Source organism: Protopterus annectens, chromosome 1.part2, assembly GCF_019279795.1.
Source record: "Protopterus annectens isolate FY-2018-M chromosome 1.part2, PAN1.0, whole genome shotgun sequence".
NCBI lineage: Eukaryota > Metazoa > Chordata > Ceratodontiformes > Protopteridae > Protopterus > Protopterus annectens.
This window is the reverse complement of record NC_056727.1, coordinates 856867462-856885579: the sequence shown is the minus strand read 5'-3', so window position 1 is coordinate 856885579 and position 18118 is coordinate 856867462.

The window sequence follows — 18118 nt, the reverse complement described above, 5'->3', positions numbered from 1 at the left end:
CTGAATGTCTTTTGTCCTGCAGAAGGAAATTACTGGTGCCAGACAATTTGTAAAAACTCTGTACTTAGTAGAGAAGTCAAATAGCAGAGGAGAAAATTGAAGTTGTTTTCAAACTGCACGGAGTGCAGATACCTCCTGTGAGTTCTTGCATAGGAATGTGGAGTGGAGGTATGCATGTTTTAAATCTGGAGTGATCAGTAATGGCCAAGGGGATAGCTTCGGTAGAGGTTTTTGTACAGTTAACATTTTGAATTTGGGAACCAGCATGATCCTGTTTAGCCTTGCTAGATGTAACACAGGCCTCAATTTTCCTTCTTCCCTTGGAACTAGAAACAGTCTTGAATAATATCCCATGCCCCTTTTTTTTAGAGGAACTGACTCTATAGAGCCCTGAGCTAGAAGCAGACCTACCTGAATTAAAGCCTCCCTACAGCCAGCCCTTTGGAGCAGAAAGAATACTTAGTAATTTGGGGAAAGAGGCAAATTGTAGTTTGTAGCCTGATTTTATTATGTTTGAGCCCTATTAGTCCTGAGTAATGTTTGTTTATTATTTTAAGAATGAGGAAAGACTTTCTCTTAGTTTGAATAAACATGGGAGGGAAAACTGAAAGAAATAAGGGAGGGAAAGTTTGGGGTGGGACTTGAGGGAGTGGATAATGAAGTGCCAGATGAGGCACAGCTGCTTCCTGCTGGGCCACTCATACTCAGACCCACTAGACCTGCTTCCTTTGTCAGCGTGCCATCTTTTATGCTGTTTTTTTGCCTCTTCCTTCTGGTTCTTCTCCCTCTTTGTCTGAGTTGAGACGAGGAAATGACTAGGGTTTGGTATGGTAATTCCTGCTAAATCTAGGTGGCTGAACCTCCAAAAAGTCTTTGACAGTATGCATAGATTTTGCCTTGTCCTCTAACTTTTTGTAAATAGCTTCACCCTTAGTTCCAAACAAAAATTCCTTGTCTAGAAGTGCATGCAGGAATTCTTATTTCCCATGGTCTGGGAGGGGCTGTTCCCTTAACTAGTCATGTCTACGAATAACTAAACCAAGCTGTTCTGCCACCACTTCAGTTTATTACGGATCTGGTACCTCAGTTATTCACCTTCTCAGGATCCTGAGAAGGCAAATAGCCAAGGTATCAGATCTATAATAAGCTGAAGTGGTAGCAGAACAGCTTGGTTTAGTTATTGATTCTTCAGATTTTGTTTTGTTTTGTTTATTTGTCTGGTTCTACAAATAACTAACCCAGAGGCTGCTTCCCAGCTTGATACGTCTAAGGCCTCAAAGCCCTAATGCAAAGAATGCTTAGTAACCTGGGAACAAGAGTTGCAAAGTTCAAGCAATTCTTTAGGTAGAGCTCTGTCTTCCATCCCCTCCAGGTTTTCCTTCATTTGGTACAGAAGAGTCTCCTGGAATTTAACCGTAAGAATTCAGTTCAGAGCTTTCATGGCCAGAGTGGCAGAAGTGTAAACATTTTGCCATGTCTACAAAGTTTCCTACCTTTCTCATTTGGCAAAGGGCTCCTAGAGATGCTTCCCTTAGCTCCCTTGAGACTCTGAGATACCATTTCAGGATATGACACAGGATTTCAGCTGTTCATGGAAATCCAGGACTCTGTTAAACTAGTATTGCTTCCTGGGAGTAGATGGTTGTGAGTCAGTCTGCAGGGAGGAGTCATATGTCAAACATCTTCCACTACCTCTAGCACTGGAGGAATAGCAAGAGGTTTATTTTCAGGGAGTTTTATAAATCTCTAACCCTCTTCTTAGATTGAGGGTTTCCACAGCTTCCCAGTTAATGAACTTCTTCAATGAAGCTGAGGCAAGATTTTCATCAGACTCTGAATCGTTTCATTTAGTGGAAATTTGGTAAACATATGCTAATTCATCCTCATCAGGGTCATAGGAGTCAATGGAATCCTGGAGCGGGATTTTACTAGTGGATGATCATGTAGCAGGGGATCTGGTATGGCTATGCTGCTTGGATCTCACAATTTGAATGAGTTCCTTATCCAGTCTGACTAGATACTTCTTGGAGGCCTGCTGAGGTTGTGATCTCAAAGACCTAGGCTGTAGAAAGTTGGATGCAGCCTTTTTAATCTTGACTTTTGGCATGGCGCTGGATGTGGCCTCAGATGTACTGGAGCTAGGCCTTAGGCAGAAGGTCATGGCCAGTGCTCAATCTATTGATGACTTCTCTCTAAACCACAGGATTCTGCCTTCACCCTTGAAAGATCTAGTGCAAGTGCTGGAACCTGAGGCCTGCAGAGTGGCTCCAGACCCATCCAATGACCTAAGTCTTTTGACTTGTGCAAATGTGGAGTGGGCTGCTGGCATATAAAGTTCCAGAAGACTTCTCAGCCATGTGCTTGATCACTGGAGGGGACTGCAACAGCATCTCCTCCTCTTCAACAATGATGGGTGTGGGTGGACTGGAGGATAGCAAACGACTGTCATCTGCTACCCTACATTGCTTAGGATGCTTCTCCTTTCATCTATGAGAAGGTTGGAGTTACCAGAACCATGTCTTTGTCTAAGCAATCAGCTAACCATTCAGTCCTATGCATAGTAGTACAATTATTAAAATGTGCACAGTGGGGACAATGTGTCACTTCGTGCTATGGGCCCAAGCAATAAAGACAAAGCATAGGGAAGTCTGGATGTGGAATTTGCTTTCCATATTCAAGACAAGTATTTCTGTTAGATAGCATCAAATTTAGCAATAAAGTTGCATTCTACAAACTGGATGCCTTGGGCTCCGATGGCAAGAAAGAACTGAAAACATGGCATTGGCTGATGATTCTTATACACAAACATGCTGATGTCAGGCTGAGGGCATCTGCTGGGCCTGGAGGAGGGAGATGATGTCTGTGGTCTGGGCTACTACAGCAGCGATATCCCAGGTTATTATTACTGCAATAGTGAAATTAACATCTTCTGTATCTACTCATAACAAAAGCTGCATCGCAAAGCTGCCACCATGCCTGAGGAATTAGAAGGAGGAAGAGGAGAAACTAGTGCACTTTGTTTGAGATGTCTTGCATTTAGCAATTGGAATTCAGTACAGTAAAGTGCAGAATAATATTCAAATGTGCTCTGATATTTTTCTGATTTTTAACATTTAATTTCTATTTTTGGGGGGGTTAAATGTACATATTTGCTTGTACAATGTGTAAAGTGTTTTCCTGTTTAAGTGTGAATGGGGCTAGGTTACAATGATTGCTTGCACTGTTAGCCTAGATGGAGATCTGCACAGAGCACTGATAAATATTTGGTGATCAGCAAAGAATAACATGTCTACACAAGGAGGCTGATGAACATACTTATCAGACCCCTTTGTCAGTGTACACTGTTAGTGCAAATATTTATAAATATACTACGTAAGACACAAGTGAGGTTCTCTGTAGAGTACAGTATATGTTTCTGACAATGTTGCATTCATTAAGCCATAATAAGCGTAGAGCATTCAGGACAAGGCAAGTGATGGTTTCCGGATTCCATTACAAGATGCATGAAAACAGTTCAATGAATCCATAGCTATATCCAGCAGAAGGAAGAGGGAGAAATATACATGAAGGAAAAAAAATAAACAAATAACATTTCTTTGTACCGCATAATATTTATCAGGTCTAGCAGCCACTGTATAAAGATGGATAGAAGATGATTTAGAGGATCCTTTAACAAAAGCACTTCTGGGCAAGTGCAACTACCTGCAAGAGAAAGTGGGTGACATTGACTTTTCTACTTCACTAAAGAATGGATTTAGACATGAAACCATCTTCTTATTAACTACAGAACTGATAGAAGATGATACAAACTTTAGGGGAACAGATTATACTTAAGAGCTCAGTTGGGAAGACTAATCCATGATCCATATATGAATGTTTCATGGGATGTGGAAAAAAAGTACTGAAATGTTTTTAGCAGGCAATAACACAATTAAAACTAAGTTTCTAATCAGTCTATATTAACTTTGGAAATGAATACCATCAATATTTAGCTATGTATGTCTTGCTTTGTTCTTTGAAGCTGTTAGATTTTAGGTACAACTGCAATTTGAGTTTATAACACTGTAATGCTTTTTTTCTCTCCCAAAGGCATCTGATTCCTATGTGAGTAACCTTACTGAAAAAAACCCTTACATCTTGATTGGGTTAATCAATTGTTTATACGTTGAAGAGAAGATGTGTAATAGAACTGAAAGAATCCAGCTGAAAAACAAATTGGAACAGAAGATAACAATTTAGAAATGTGTGCTTTGCATTTCCTTTTGTGCATACAGACTATGTGATATGTATATGCCTTATGAGAAAGTTTGAGAATTCTTTGAAGTTATGGTACAGTGGAGTTAAACAACACCCATAACTAGTTGCAATTTGCTGTTTAACTAGAGGATTATGAGAAAGAATAATTACATAGAAAATGGAGTTAACTCAGAAGAAAAGGGAGGAGGTACCAGTTGGAAACCAGAAAATTCAGTATGTGGATTAATCAAATTTATACTGTCATTAGAAGTGACACTCCAGATGCTCTGGATGAAAAACCTTGACTTTTTACCGAAGACATAAAGATATGCATCAGGGCTGATAAACAAAACTTACTGAAAGAATTTTAAAGAGAGTTGGCAAGGAAGAAAAGTGATCTAAAACACATGGCAGTTTAAATTTAGAGCGAAAACATTTTATAATAATGCATGTGAGGGGAAAAGTAAAGAAGTGAAGAAGTGATGGGGAATGAGTAGCAACAACAAAGAAGGCGAGAGACCTGTAGGAAACAATATCACTGCTGGTCGACCTAAAGGTACGAACGTACTATGAGTAATTATCAAGGATGTCTGACAGAATAGTGGCATGAACAGAGGTAAGAAATACTATACGTAAGCCACAAGGAAGGCCTGAAGAATACTGGCATGTAGAAAAAGAGCTGTGTCATGTAGAAAACAAGATGTTACTGCTTCATACAGCACCACTGGCTCTGTATACAATTCTGGGGAATTCATATTTATAAAAAATATATGAACATTCTAGGCAGGTAACACAGACAAGGGTAACACAATTAATGTGCAAGTCATAAAAAGTAAACTACAAGAGTTTAAACTGCAGAGTTTTGAAGAAAGAAGCTGTGTATGTTGGGAGGAGTTTGTGCCAAAAATCTACGTACCTAAAGAGAATCCACTGAATCCAAATGGCAGATGTTTAAGAAGATGAGGGCAGATAGAATATATAATCTGTTTGATTTAGAATAAATGCATGGAAGGATTATTTGCCTGAAAGGATAATGGATGAGTTAAAAAGCTTCAGAGAAGAAATAATATTCTGAGAAACAGTAATGGAAGTCAAGAATGCAACAATGGGCATAAAGAAATTCATCACAGTGGCTAGTAAAAAAAGAAGAAAGAAAACTAAGATTTTCATAACGTAACATTATCAGTTTATACAATTAGCCAGAAAAAAGCAGACTCTGAACCAAAGAGACAGTTATCTGCCATCACACTGTATGCTTCCATGAAAGCGACAGTAAAAAGAAAAAAAGTCTGCAAAGTGAATGCTGTAAAACATTTTGCACTTATAGCTGCACAAATATGGACCTGGCCATGGTCTTTGATAACAACTCACACTCAGGCATTATAGACAAAGTAATCATACTAAATGTAAATCCTTAAGTAACTTGCTTGGATGGCTAACTGGCTCAAAGAAAAGGCCCATTAAATAAGGAAGGAGCACAGACTCCTCTTAAGAACTCATTACCAGCGGGGTGTTTCAGCACTTAGTACTGGGGCTGCTTCTATTTGATATTTATTCTTCAAATGTCCAGGCTGATTCTCACGGGTCTCTGTATGTCCATGTCTGCAGATGAAGCAGACTTGGAGCTGTCATCATTGCTAAGAAAGACTCCTAGATCCTACAAAAGTGTCTAAGAGTGTCTGACTCATACAAACAAATGGTATCAGGGCCAAACTCTAAGGCCAAATGCTAAAAAATGCAGTATACTCTCCTGTACACCTACCATATAGGAGACACCCCTATCAAAACAGATACAGTTGCGATGGAACTGGTCACTTTTGCAGACAAAGAGCTCACCTTTGACCAGAGTGCTTTCAATAGTTGTTCGAAAGTTCTTCTACGTATCTAGCTGAGCTGATTACCAAAGGTATATCTTCTAGATTCAAAGATGTCATCCATTTCTAATCCTCCTTTATTAGGCCTATAAGAGAATAGAATTCTTCTTTGGGCATGTACCTGTCCAAACATTTAATCCAGCTTAAAGATTCAAGTAGTTTCTAAGCAGTAAGAAAATCAGCAGTTCTATGTCTTATGAGAACGTCTTATGCTAAATCTCCATCTCATACAGACCCCTGCAGAGTGACGTCAGCCTAGCTTGCAAGGTCTCAAATAACCATGCACTGTGTACGCATTCATAAAGCATATAATGCGACTGACACCCAGTTCTAGAAACCTATACTTCCATTACAACATAAACAGAATCTGCTAACAAGATAGCTGCCTCCCAAAGAATTGCTTCCTCTCGTACAGATTTGCCATTCATATTAAACAAAGTAGCTCCATAACCCTCTTCAGACACATCTTAGATGAATAGATAGGTAACCATCAATACATTCCATGGCTGACAACACTGTCTGTCATGGAAAGGGATAATACCTCTCAACAAGAAATCTGGACAAACTTGACATAACGGGGGACAAAGGGCCAAACATAGGGACAAATTTTAAATGCTGCTTTTATCAACTTAAAAAGTTGCTAGAATAACTGGATCTGTCTTAGCATGCATTTTTCTGAAGGATATGAAGTCTGAAACTCAATATATGTCATTATTTAGTAACTTCATTCCTTAGATCACCCCAGTGATTTGCCAGAAAACCACAAATATCAGGGAAACATCTGGACATTCTGCAAATATCTGGACAGTTGAGAAGTATGAAAGGGATGACACATAGTGGGTATTGCATGGATGCGGCTACAAATGACTTCTCCATATTAACTGCCCAGTAATAACCTATGAACCTATGGAATCAGTATGAATTATGCTGTAATCCTGAATTCTGTTTGATACATTAATCAGTTTGCACATGTATGTTACAAGCATTTTCTGCTACACAAACAAAATCTTCTAACTTTGATATAAATTATACATGCACACTGACATTGGGAATATTAGTAATTAATTAATATGACAGATTGCACAGATTATACAATATCTGTTTTATACACAATGAAAACTTCCAAGTCTGAAAAACAAACTGTTGCAAGTGCTATGCTGTACAAATTGAAATATTCCAAACTTTCTTCACATATTACCACTACATAATGTATATGGTAAACTAATAAACACAATAATTTCTTTTTTGTAAAATCGTAATTTTCATGGTAACAAACTAAAAACTGTCGATGGGATTCTGAATGATGTAGTCCTACCTTATTGATTATATGAAATCCTCACACTATGTTACTAATCATTACATTGGAGTAACTCAAAGTGTTATGATATGTTTAGAATCTGCATGTATTGATGTTGTTACATTTATAGAGATTTGTTAGGTCTGAAGAATTCATGTTCTTCAGAGAAGTTATATGCAGTACCAAAATTTCAATTCCTTCTGATAAATGTGTCACTAGTTGCTTAATGAATTCAGATTGATAATTTGGTTTGCATTACATTCCTACACACTTTTGCGGTGCATTTGTGGTAGACATTGAATAAGAGAATTTCATGTTAGATAACCTCATTAAAGCAAGGTTTGCATAGAATTTAGTATACAGAATTTGAGTTAAAAAGTACTAAGAAATAAGGGTTGTAAAACAAACCTTTAAAGATGAATTTATACAGGGTGCAACATACTAGAAATTTGTTGTAATAATGTAAGCTGTGAACTTGTTTCTGTGTAACAAATTCTATCATTCTAGAATGTTGTCATGAAATGCCAGCCTGGCAAATTTAAATTATCAACAGAACAGGTTCTTTGGTCTGTGGATAAAGAGTTTAAAGTTAAATATTTGCTTTAATTAGTAAATGAATGATAATAAAACAGAACATGGTACTCATTTAGTGCGTAACCGTTAAGTTGCATGTTGTATTTGAGAAGAGGAGTGATTTTGTTTGTTCATTTTAGCCCCTTACTGTTGGGTTGAGCTTAACAACCATCTGTGATTTTTCAAGCAGGGCTACTAATCCTGTCATCAAAAACAGCCATTTCATACCCAAACAATGAGCTGTTGGAATGTCGCAGTTAGGAAAAGAGAATGGTTTCTCACCAACCAACTATCCATACTGGAATATAATTATGCAGTTTCTCAGTATTTTATACTGTGCATTGATAAAGTTGCTAAAATTACTGCTGTACACTAGTGAAAATAAGCTACATAAAACACAGTTTTTATTTTGCTAATATTTGCTTATTCTGAAAAATGTGTAAGATAGTGTGAAACTGTTTAAATATTTTGTTGTACAGTATTCACTGTAATACCAGCCATTTTTGATGATTTTCCCTCAGTACTCATTTGGTTAAACTTTGACTTTGTTTCTTTTGTTCTTTTCCTAATGTAAAATGCTTTGTTAGCAAACATTAAAAGTGCACTGACTATTCTATGGATTACATAGTTCTGCAAAAATATGCAGCGGCATACAGGCTAAAATTGTGTTGCAGCTCTAAACCTTGACTATTCTGTAGATGTTCTGAATGCCATCACACGCTATACAATTCCATATGTCTATGATTATAGCCACATAGCTCTGAATTATGTCATACAAAATATGCACCAAAGCTACACCGATTTAATATGTGAGAAAACGTAAATGAGTCCAAGTTTCCCAATAATATCTTGTCTCTAATATCTTGACAATTTCTTTGCTATTTTATACTTGGCATCTTATAATTGTTATCATCTAGATGCCATTAAGCTAAATTAAGGGTGTCTTCATTAAGCCAGGATATGACTGTATCTGACTGAATTTATTAATATCATACTGACTGTGCTTGGACCAAATTACCTCTCGGAGTGCATGCGGAGTAGGAAGCAGATTTATGGCACAAAGAACTCCAGTTGTGTCACTGAAGGGTCTAATAAACCATAGTTTATGAAAAGATATTATATATTTAGTCTTTAACATTTAAACAAGTACAATAGGAAGAAAGTTGTGAAACAGCAGAGTGCAAGTGGTAAACTAAATATCCCAAAGTATACATTTTGGAACAGCATTCTGTTTTTAGCACCTAGGGAGTAAGTGGTGGAATTCATGGACACAGCACACATTGCATAGGGTTAGTATGCATTAAAAAGTCTGAAAAATATCATCTGCTTCATAAACCATGCCAGGATATGTTAATGCATGTAAGCTTGTAGGTGCTGCACAAAATTATATATAACAATGATTAACTCTTCAACTTTATCTCATTTATTTATTTTCATTTGTTAACATGGTAGAACACAAATCCTATTGGAGCTTTCTAATACAACTGAGCCAGAGGACGAATATGCAGAAAACGCGTCATCCAACAAGAAGTTACAAGTTTCTTACAGCACAGTTTCAGACATGTGCTAACTATATGGAGACCTACCTGCCCAGTGTCAAACTATCAGGGCTGCAAAGGCTGTCAGAAACAGCAAACATAGCTGGCATATGAGGCATTCTCTACAGGTCCATTCACACACACATACACACACACACACACAAAAAATATATATATATGTATGTAATTGTCCCAGAAACATTGGTAGAATTAGTGCAGGCTATGTACTAGAATGCAATGACTCAAGTATGAACAGTATTTGGTCTCACAGATGGCTTTCCAGTGAGACTGGGTGTGCATCAGGGTTCAGCTCTGACTCTACTGTTGTTCATACTGGTGATGGAATACATTAACAAACAGGTCAGAGGGGACAGGTCAACAAACTTGCTGTATGCAGATGATGTGGCATTGCAGGCAGACTGTGAGCAAGAACTTCATCAAAGGACAGGGGAATGAAATGCAAAACTGAAGGCACATGGGAAGAAACTATGTACAGATAAAACAGTGGTAACAGCAGTAAATTGGGGAAATCAGAACAAGCTGAGAAATGAGTTAGAAGGGAAGACAGTGGAACAGGGGCTGCAGTCAACTGGCACAGAGTGCCAGGTGTAGTGCATGATAGAAGAATGACAAAGCTGAAAAGTTTGTTTGTGTCTTTTGGCTTTTCCCGCTTAGGGGTCGCCACAGCGGAACTCTGGTCCGCTAATGATTGGCAGTAGAGTTTTACGTGCTGGCTTGCTGGGCCTAACGTGCAACCTTCAATGAAGGAACACCCATTCATGCATGTCGCCACACAGAAGATGCTCTAACTGAGAATCGAACGGGCAATGTCTAACTGTGAGTCGACTACGCTACTGCAGCACCACCACCGCAGTCTAATGACAAAGCTGAAAAGTAGGGTGTACAAAACAGTGGTACAACCACCACTGAATGGTATAGAAAACTGAACAGTCGTGGTAGAACAGATGAGAAAGCTAGAGGTGATGGAAATGAAGTGCCTGAAATGGGTGGTAGGATGCACACTGTCGGACAGATGAAGAAATGAGGACATAAGAGAAGAAGCCAAAGTAGCTCCAACTGTAGAAAAGGTCAAAGAGAACATATTACAGTGGTTCATGCACATGTGCAGAAAAGCAGAAGACAACATGGTGAAGAAGATTTGGAAGAGACAGGAAGAAGGCAAGAGGAAATGACGACATCCAACAAAGAGATGGATGGATTATGTGAAAGAAGATCTGTGACAGTCAGGCATAAGTGTTGAAGAAGTCAGAAGTGTGACACTGAATCAAGAGAGAGATGGTGACAACATGACGGCCCAACTTCATATAGAAAATCAGAAAAAGGGGTTGATGATGATGATGACTGTATGGTGGCCATTCCTTAAGAAAGGGATGGGACTTGTTTATATATATTTATATATGGGATTCTGTACTTACATTGGATAAAGAATATGCAATGCTGCTAATGTAAGTTTCTGTTGTGATATGATGCACAAGTTTATGATCCTGATAAGTAATTGGTGAGTATATTTTCAAGAACTGCATTTGTTTACCTGCTGTTTTGATTTTTTCTCTTGATATATTAAAATGATCAATAAAAAATTAAAAATGTGCTTCAAGCAGTTCAGAAATAGCCCAAATGGGGGAAAAAAGGCTTACTTTTATAATATAATCTGGCAATAGCCCAAAAAGAATCTGTAAAGTCTAATTATTTTTCTTTGCCAAGATATGATATTTGGAAATGGTGTTTTATGGAATACATTCATTTTGTTGAAAAACTCAAAATACCGAATATAAGAATGCTGAAAACCAAAATATTGAAACCTATTCAATGCTCAGGAGCAAGCCCTCCTACACCTCTGATGTGGGGGGCTGCCGCCCCTACACCCCTGACACATTTTAAATGCTAATTCTGTGATTTCAGAACAGTGGAGAAAGAGAAAATGCCATTTTCAATATTTTTATATTCAGTATTTTAAATTAGTCAGTATTTTTAATGTATCCTGTTTTTGTATACCTTGAATGTCCTCTGATGTCTGAACAAGTTGGTTTGAATCTTTGTACTGCAGGAATATCAGACATATTATCTGTTCCTGTCTCTTTTGGCATAGCATTTCTCCTCCCTTTTGTTTAGCTCTATTGGCCCTTAAACTGCTACATTTATAATTATTTCGGTTTTGTTTTGGACTAAGGCTTCTTATGATAATGTTTTGTTTCATGTTTGCTTCTTGCTCATTTTCTTTCAATTTATCACAGGGCACTTTTTCTGATTGTAGAAACTGTTTCCATGCCCCTTTCCTGTCTCCCTTCCCTTGACACAAAAATTATGATTATGCTGTATTTGCAAAATACTTTAATTTCAGCTAAAACATAGCCATGCATTGACTGAAAGGCAATTTTGTTTTCCTTTGTAGGCTGAAATGTGGGTATAGGAGCATTTAAAAGCTATTTAAATAACAATATAGATAGGCCAATAGCATCACATTTTGCTACAAACTATAATGGTCATTCTGATTTTTCATAAGTGACTGTTTTGAAACCTATTTCTGGCAGAGTATCTCCTTTTGGACTTAATTTGGAATGTACTTTGAGAGTTTTAATTAACTGATTGATAGATTTTATTTCTTATTGGTGTCTTTTAGTTATTTTGCGAATGGTTTGTTGCACTACTACTACTATGTATGTCTTCTTTTCTTCCGTTTTTATCTTCCTTGGATGCAGAAGTCGAGAGACCAGAGGAATAAACATTACCTAGAGCTATTATTTGGCACTGTGATTTATTTATTTCTATTTCAGTTGCAGTTTATTTCTTGTCATTTTGTCCTTCAACAGTCCTATTGGCTTTATGAGTAAAGATTCACCAGGTCTACTTTAGGCTGAAGGATTACCTAGCTTGCAAAGATACATGGATAAAATGTTTGTCTGACATGAACTTTACAGCTGAAGAGGGAGTAAAGTGGAAACATTTTATGTTGCAATCTAAAAATACAAGGAATGTTAGGTAGAGTGATAAGTTTGTTTCATGGATGCCTGCGGGAATTAGCAAACTAACTTCAAAAAATATCATTCACAAACTGAAACATTATTGACATCAGAAGCAATGGTGTTCTTAAATATGCTGACAATGAAAATAATTAGAGTTGAATATTTCTCCAAGGGGCTTTATTTTTTTGGAATACAGTTGCTTGTAATTTAGAAGAGAAAAAAATGGGTAAAGCTTTGCGGCTAGGTTGATAACTGCTGCACATCACTGCAGCTAGGAACTGGTACAGATTCTAGGTGAACTAGAAAAAGTAAACAAAATAAATTAGAAGCTGAAGTAAAATCAATTTATCAGTGTTTCAAAAATTAATCGGTTGTTTCAAAATATATTAAATCTATGTAAAAATGAGAAAGTGAAAACAATTAAAATTCAGGTTACTAATGAGTGAGACATAAAAGACTGCAATTCCCAGTAAACCTTTTACTGTGCTATTCAACCAGTTAGAGGCATGAAAGAAGATCACATGATCTGCATCAGAGTTCTGGTAATACTAATGGTCGATTACCATAATTTTTTACCAGCTTCTTTACTTTACTTGAATACATTAATGAAGGATCAACACGAAATACCATAGACAAAGAGGGCATCAACAATCAAGGCAGGACTTTTATATCTATAGAGAAAATTAAGTGGCAGTCTGCATACCAGAAGTGAGGAGGTTTTGGTGGCCCAAATAAAAGGACAAGGCACAGGCAATAACAATAAAAAAGAGCATTTATTTTCCAAATGTAATTACTTGTGCTGACTTTTTACTATCTAAGTGTGTTAACAATGAAATTAGTGAGCATGTTTTACAAGACAATGCAGTAAATTGTTTAGGTTTTAAACTTTCCACATTAGAGAATGTGTGAACCTTGTTTTGAAATTCATACCTTTGTGGTACCTCAATATCATATAATGACAATACACTGTTGTAGAGTTATGCCGTAAACTATATCTGACATATTTTTTCTAAGGAAAATGTAACAATTGCTTTAAATTAAATATCAGATGATAACAATGTTAAGTAATTGAGAGATTTTTCTTTTCTCATCAAAACATCAGTGAAGCTTGTAATGTAAATGCTACCTGTCAGTTGGATGCAAGTTGTGTCCAAAAAAGTAATATTATTCATCCATATAGAAATGAACCTATTAAGCTATTTGCATATGCTCTAAAAAAATTGCATTAAGCCATTTCCCATAAAAAAGTCTATGTGACACAGTACACTATTGCTAGTTTCCTAAAGACGAGCAGAATGGTGGCTAATTATTAAGATGTTCTTCCTTGCTTCTCTGGTATGCAGCATTCAGTCATGATCTCGGGCACTGTCTGTGTGAAGTTGTGCATTGCCTCCCCATGGTTGCACAGGATTTCTCTGGGTACTCCAACTTTGTTCTAGCACACAAAAATATGCTGGCTGATCAGCTATACTAACAAGACCCTATGTGACTATATATATCCACAACTCCTTTTCCCCATTTCTACACAGGTGTCAGGGTGTCACTTCTACACTGACAATCAAGGCTGTCTAGCCTTGCTGCGGTAGTTCTTCCACACCACACAATTGCATGCACACTCAAACCTATGACCAGTTTAAAGTATCCAATCCACCTACTGCATATCTTTAGAATGTGGGAGGAAAACGGAGCACCCAGAGAAAACCCATGCAAACACAGGGAGGGCATGTAGATTCCACACAGAAGTCACCCCAGTCAAGAATCGAACTGGTGAAACTTTTACTGTAAGGCAACAACTCTATCTGCTGTGCACTGTATCATATTTAGTCTTGCCTTTGAGTTTGAGCCCAGAGTCATATGTAAAAGTGTCCAAGAAAGAGCAGTTCACTTACATAGTTAACAAAATGGATAACATAAAATTAAAATGTGTTTTTCAGTATAATTGTTTTAATGTTTCTAGAAATATGAAAGAGATTTGCTTATTTCTTTCAACCTTCTACACAGTAAATGGGGGGAAAGTCACATTGGTTTTGGTATGACATAAAAAATAAGATAAAAAAGTTTCATGGCTAGAATAGGATGTAATGTGTGCTTGATTATGCATACTTTTTGAGAAGATCAAACTGTAGTATTAAATTATATTGTCTTGTGCTGTCTGTGCTTTTATTTTGACATCTTTATTTCTGATGAAAATAAAATTTTAAAGCAAGCTCAAGAAAATATCCACAATGATTACTGACTTCAGAGGTCATGTGACCAGGGTAGAGCCTAGCAAATAGCCTATGTAAAATTAAAAAAGGATAGTACAGATCAAAGTATGCTGGAAACTGGTGAAAGATGGAATGTAAAATCAAAACATTTAGGAACTCAGTGAAGGACGTAATGTTGGACATATGCACAGTCTTTGTTCATACATGTAATAGGGAAACTACTGGAAACTGATCAACCAGTAAAGAGCCGAAGATAAAGCTGGTGATTTTTCTTCTAGAATCAAGATGGAAAGGTGTAAGTATATGGTCATAAACTATGATTACTACCGGAAGCTTGTCTGCATAGGAGCTTAAGATTTCAGAGGCTACAACAAACTCTCTCTCACACACACACACACGCACACACACACACACGCACACAGACGCACACACACACACACATAAAAAAATTGGAAGGGCAGTGCCTCTTTGTTGCTTCTAGATTTGAGAACTGCTTAGTTCACTTGGCCCCTTTTTGCGTGATGCAGCTTTCTTCGTTGTAACATACTTAGTGGTCCCCATGCATGCTACACTTATTATTTTTGCACTGATTACTGATAAAACCATTTTACAATTATATTTTTACACAATACTCATAAAACAGCCTCAGGTCAGCTAGTCAGTGCTTATATTCAGTTATCAATAACTTGCCATTGCTGGGTGTGCAAATCAAAGTATAACAAGCACCTATTCTATTCAGTCTTGATCCTATGTTTAACTTAACACTGCTCATAAAACAAAAACAGATAAACACACAGCTTAATTATTTATAACCCAATTAGAGATTAGGAATTAATTAATGACCATATTATTTCATTTCCATTACACTACAACTCTTAACAACTGTAGCAATGACTTCTCACTTTATGAAGTAGTTTCAAATATGGGGTAACTTTTCACCCCATATCGAAGTCAAAATTATTACATAGATAGAGAATTGATTTGTCTTCATGGTCAAATTCAAATTCTCATACAGCATCCTACACAGCCTATTTTTTAATATATGATATGTTTCTGATCTCTAAGAGTTTTCAGTTAAATATTTTTAACTTGTGTAATCATTTTTTTCTCCTCCTTATTGATGGTTTATCTTTGTTTTCCATTACACAGTTATAGTGTTCTTAGCCACTATCAATACTAAAGACAGCAACTCTTTCACTTCTTTAGAACATGTTATTATACACCAACTTAAGATTCATCTCTCTACTGATGTTAACTTCTCTTCCAAATATAAGGCATAGCATATTATTAAAAAAAAGACTGAGCATATTATTCAATTCAGTTTTGTACTGAAACAACTCCTTGCATTCCAAGAATATATCCTAACAGCCTCTTTGTAAACCACCACTTCTACAACATACGCATCTTGTCTAGAGGAACATTTTTTTTTTTCAAGTCACTTATAAGTATAGAAGTATTTGTGCAAACATTTCCATGCAAAAACTCTAAATGTTCTTGATTTAGCTGTATATTTAGGATTAAGACATATTTTCTGCCACTGGTCACCTGCACTTTTTTAAAATTGAGCACACTATGCTACTTTTACCTTTGTACTGTACTGTCTTCTCATATCTAATATTGCCTTATCTGCTCTACTTGTTATTCTTTTCCAGTCTGCTATTTCTGTTTTGGTCTACTTTATAAAATCTACTAATTGTGGTTTAAAAATGTTACTTTCCAACCTTGGTATATCAGCCTTGAAATCTCATATTAGTACCATATATACAAGGTGACCTGAGTTCAGTAACTCAGAAATGTGCCTAGCTTCATCCCATTGAATTAACTCATCATTTTTTTTTTTTATCTTCTGCTCCCAAAGTTTCATTTTATTTCTTCCCCAATGAGTCTTTCTTATTTCTCCCTCTCTCTCTCTCTCTCTCTCTCTCTAAATGAGGTACTGGTATTATTCTGGTTTTACAGTTTCTAATTTCCTTTAACATAAAGTTTTGCTTAAAACCTTTATATCATGCTCTAGATTGGTAACTTACAATATTGTATTATCTGTAACATAAAATATTTATGTTTTCTCAGTAATAGTTCTCCATTTATATCCAACCACGTTTGATTGTCTGTTTCCCTGGCTATATAAAGCAAAGAATAATGATGAAGGTGGACAGCCCTGCTGGTTCCGCTTGTAAGGCTAAACATTTCGCATAGCTCACAACCATACTTCATTCACCCCAGCTTGAGCACCTCAAGGGATCTCTTTATAAATTCCCAACTCACTCTGTCAAATACTTTCTCAGCATCCAAACCTTCTAAGGTTATTGTATTATGCTAATTTGTCCAGTGCATCTTTCTGAACTATAAGGGTAGCTCTATTGTCTTGATTGATAGCTTCACAGGGTTTCAACTCTTTCAGAAAACAAAAAAAGAAGGCAATTAAGAGACATCTCTCAATGCAAACCAATCCCAATCTTATCCTTTTTGTCCAAAAATCATTGAAAAATATATCCGCTATCACATCTCAATGAAAACTACCTACTTTCACCAATTCAATATGGCTTCCATCCACAACACAGCAGAACTGTCCTGCTTATCTTTATCAATAACATTAATCTCCACAGAAATACAGGGAAACATGTATTATCACTCTTCTTTGATATCTCCAATGACTTTGATACTATTTCTCACTAAAAGTTGAAACACAAACTTTCCACATACAGTCTCCGCTACCCATCCCTACAGTAGTTTTGCAGTTACCCATTGAATAGGAATGCCTTCCACATGTTTAGACCAGCTACTGCACAGGAGGGGGAAAATTTATAGATGTCTCAAACTACATCCTGAGGAGACTCACATCAAGGCTGGTAAAGCAGAATGATGCACTAGGGCTTCTTCATTTCCAAATAAACATCAGAAAGGTCCCTTACCATATATTATCTAACTATAGAACTCCTTCTATGACAAAGAAAAGCCACAGTATGTATCTACAGAACTAGAATTGTTCAGTATTAAACCATGTACCAGTTTCCTAGGGGATCTAAACTATCCAGCTATAGACTGAGAAACCTATACCACCACTAATGCAAGAGCACAGAAATTCCTGGACTTTGTCAATACAAATGCTCTGGAATAATTAGTCCCACTAGGAGGAATAACATCTTGGAACTTATCCTTACGAATATAGGAGCATCTTACTAATATAGCACCGCCCATTGCATATGTTCTTCACTTGTTATGTCTGACCATAAAGCAGTCTTCTTTGAAATAAAACTGAAACCAGAGAGCCCTTCCACCCAAGGTACCTTTAGAAATTTCTTTAAGACAAATTACCAGCTCCTAAGCTATACATTGGCAAGCTTCAAATCCCCACCAAACCTCCACTTAATATGCATAAATGTACACCACCACACTATACCTGCATGCA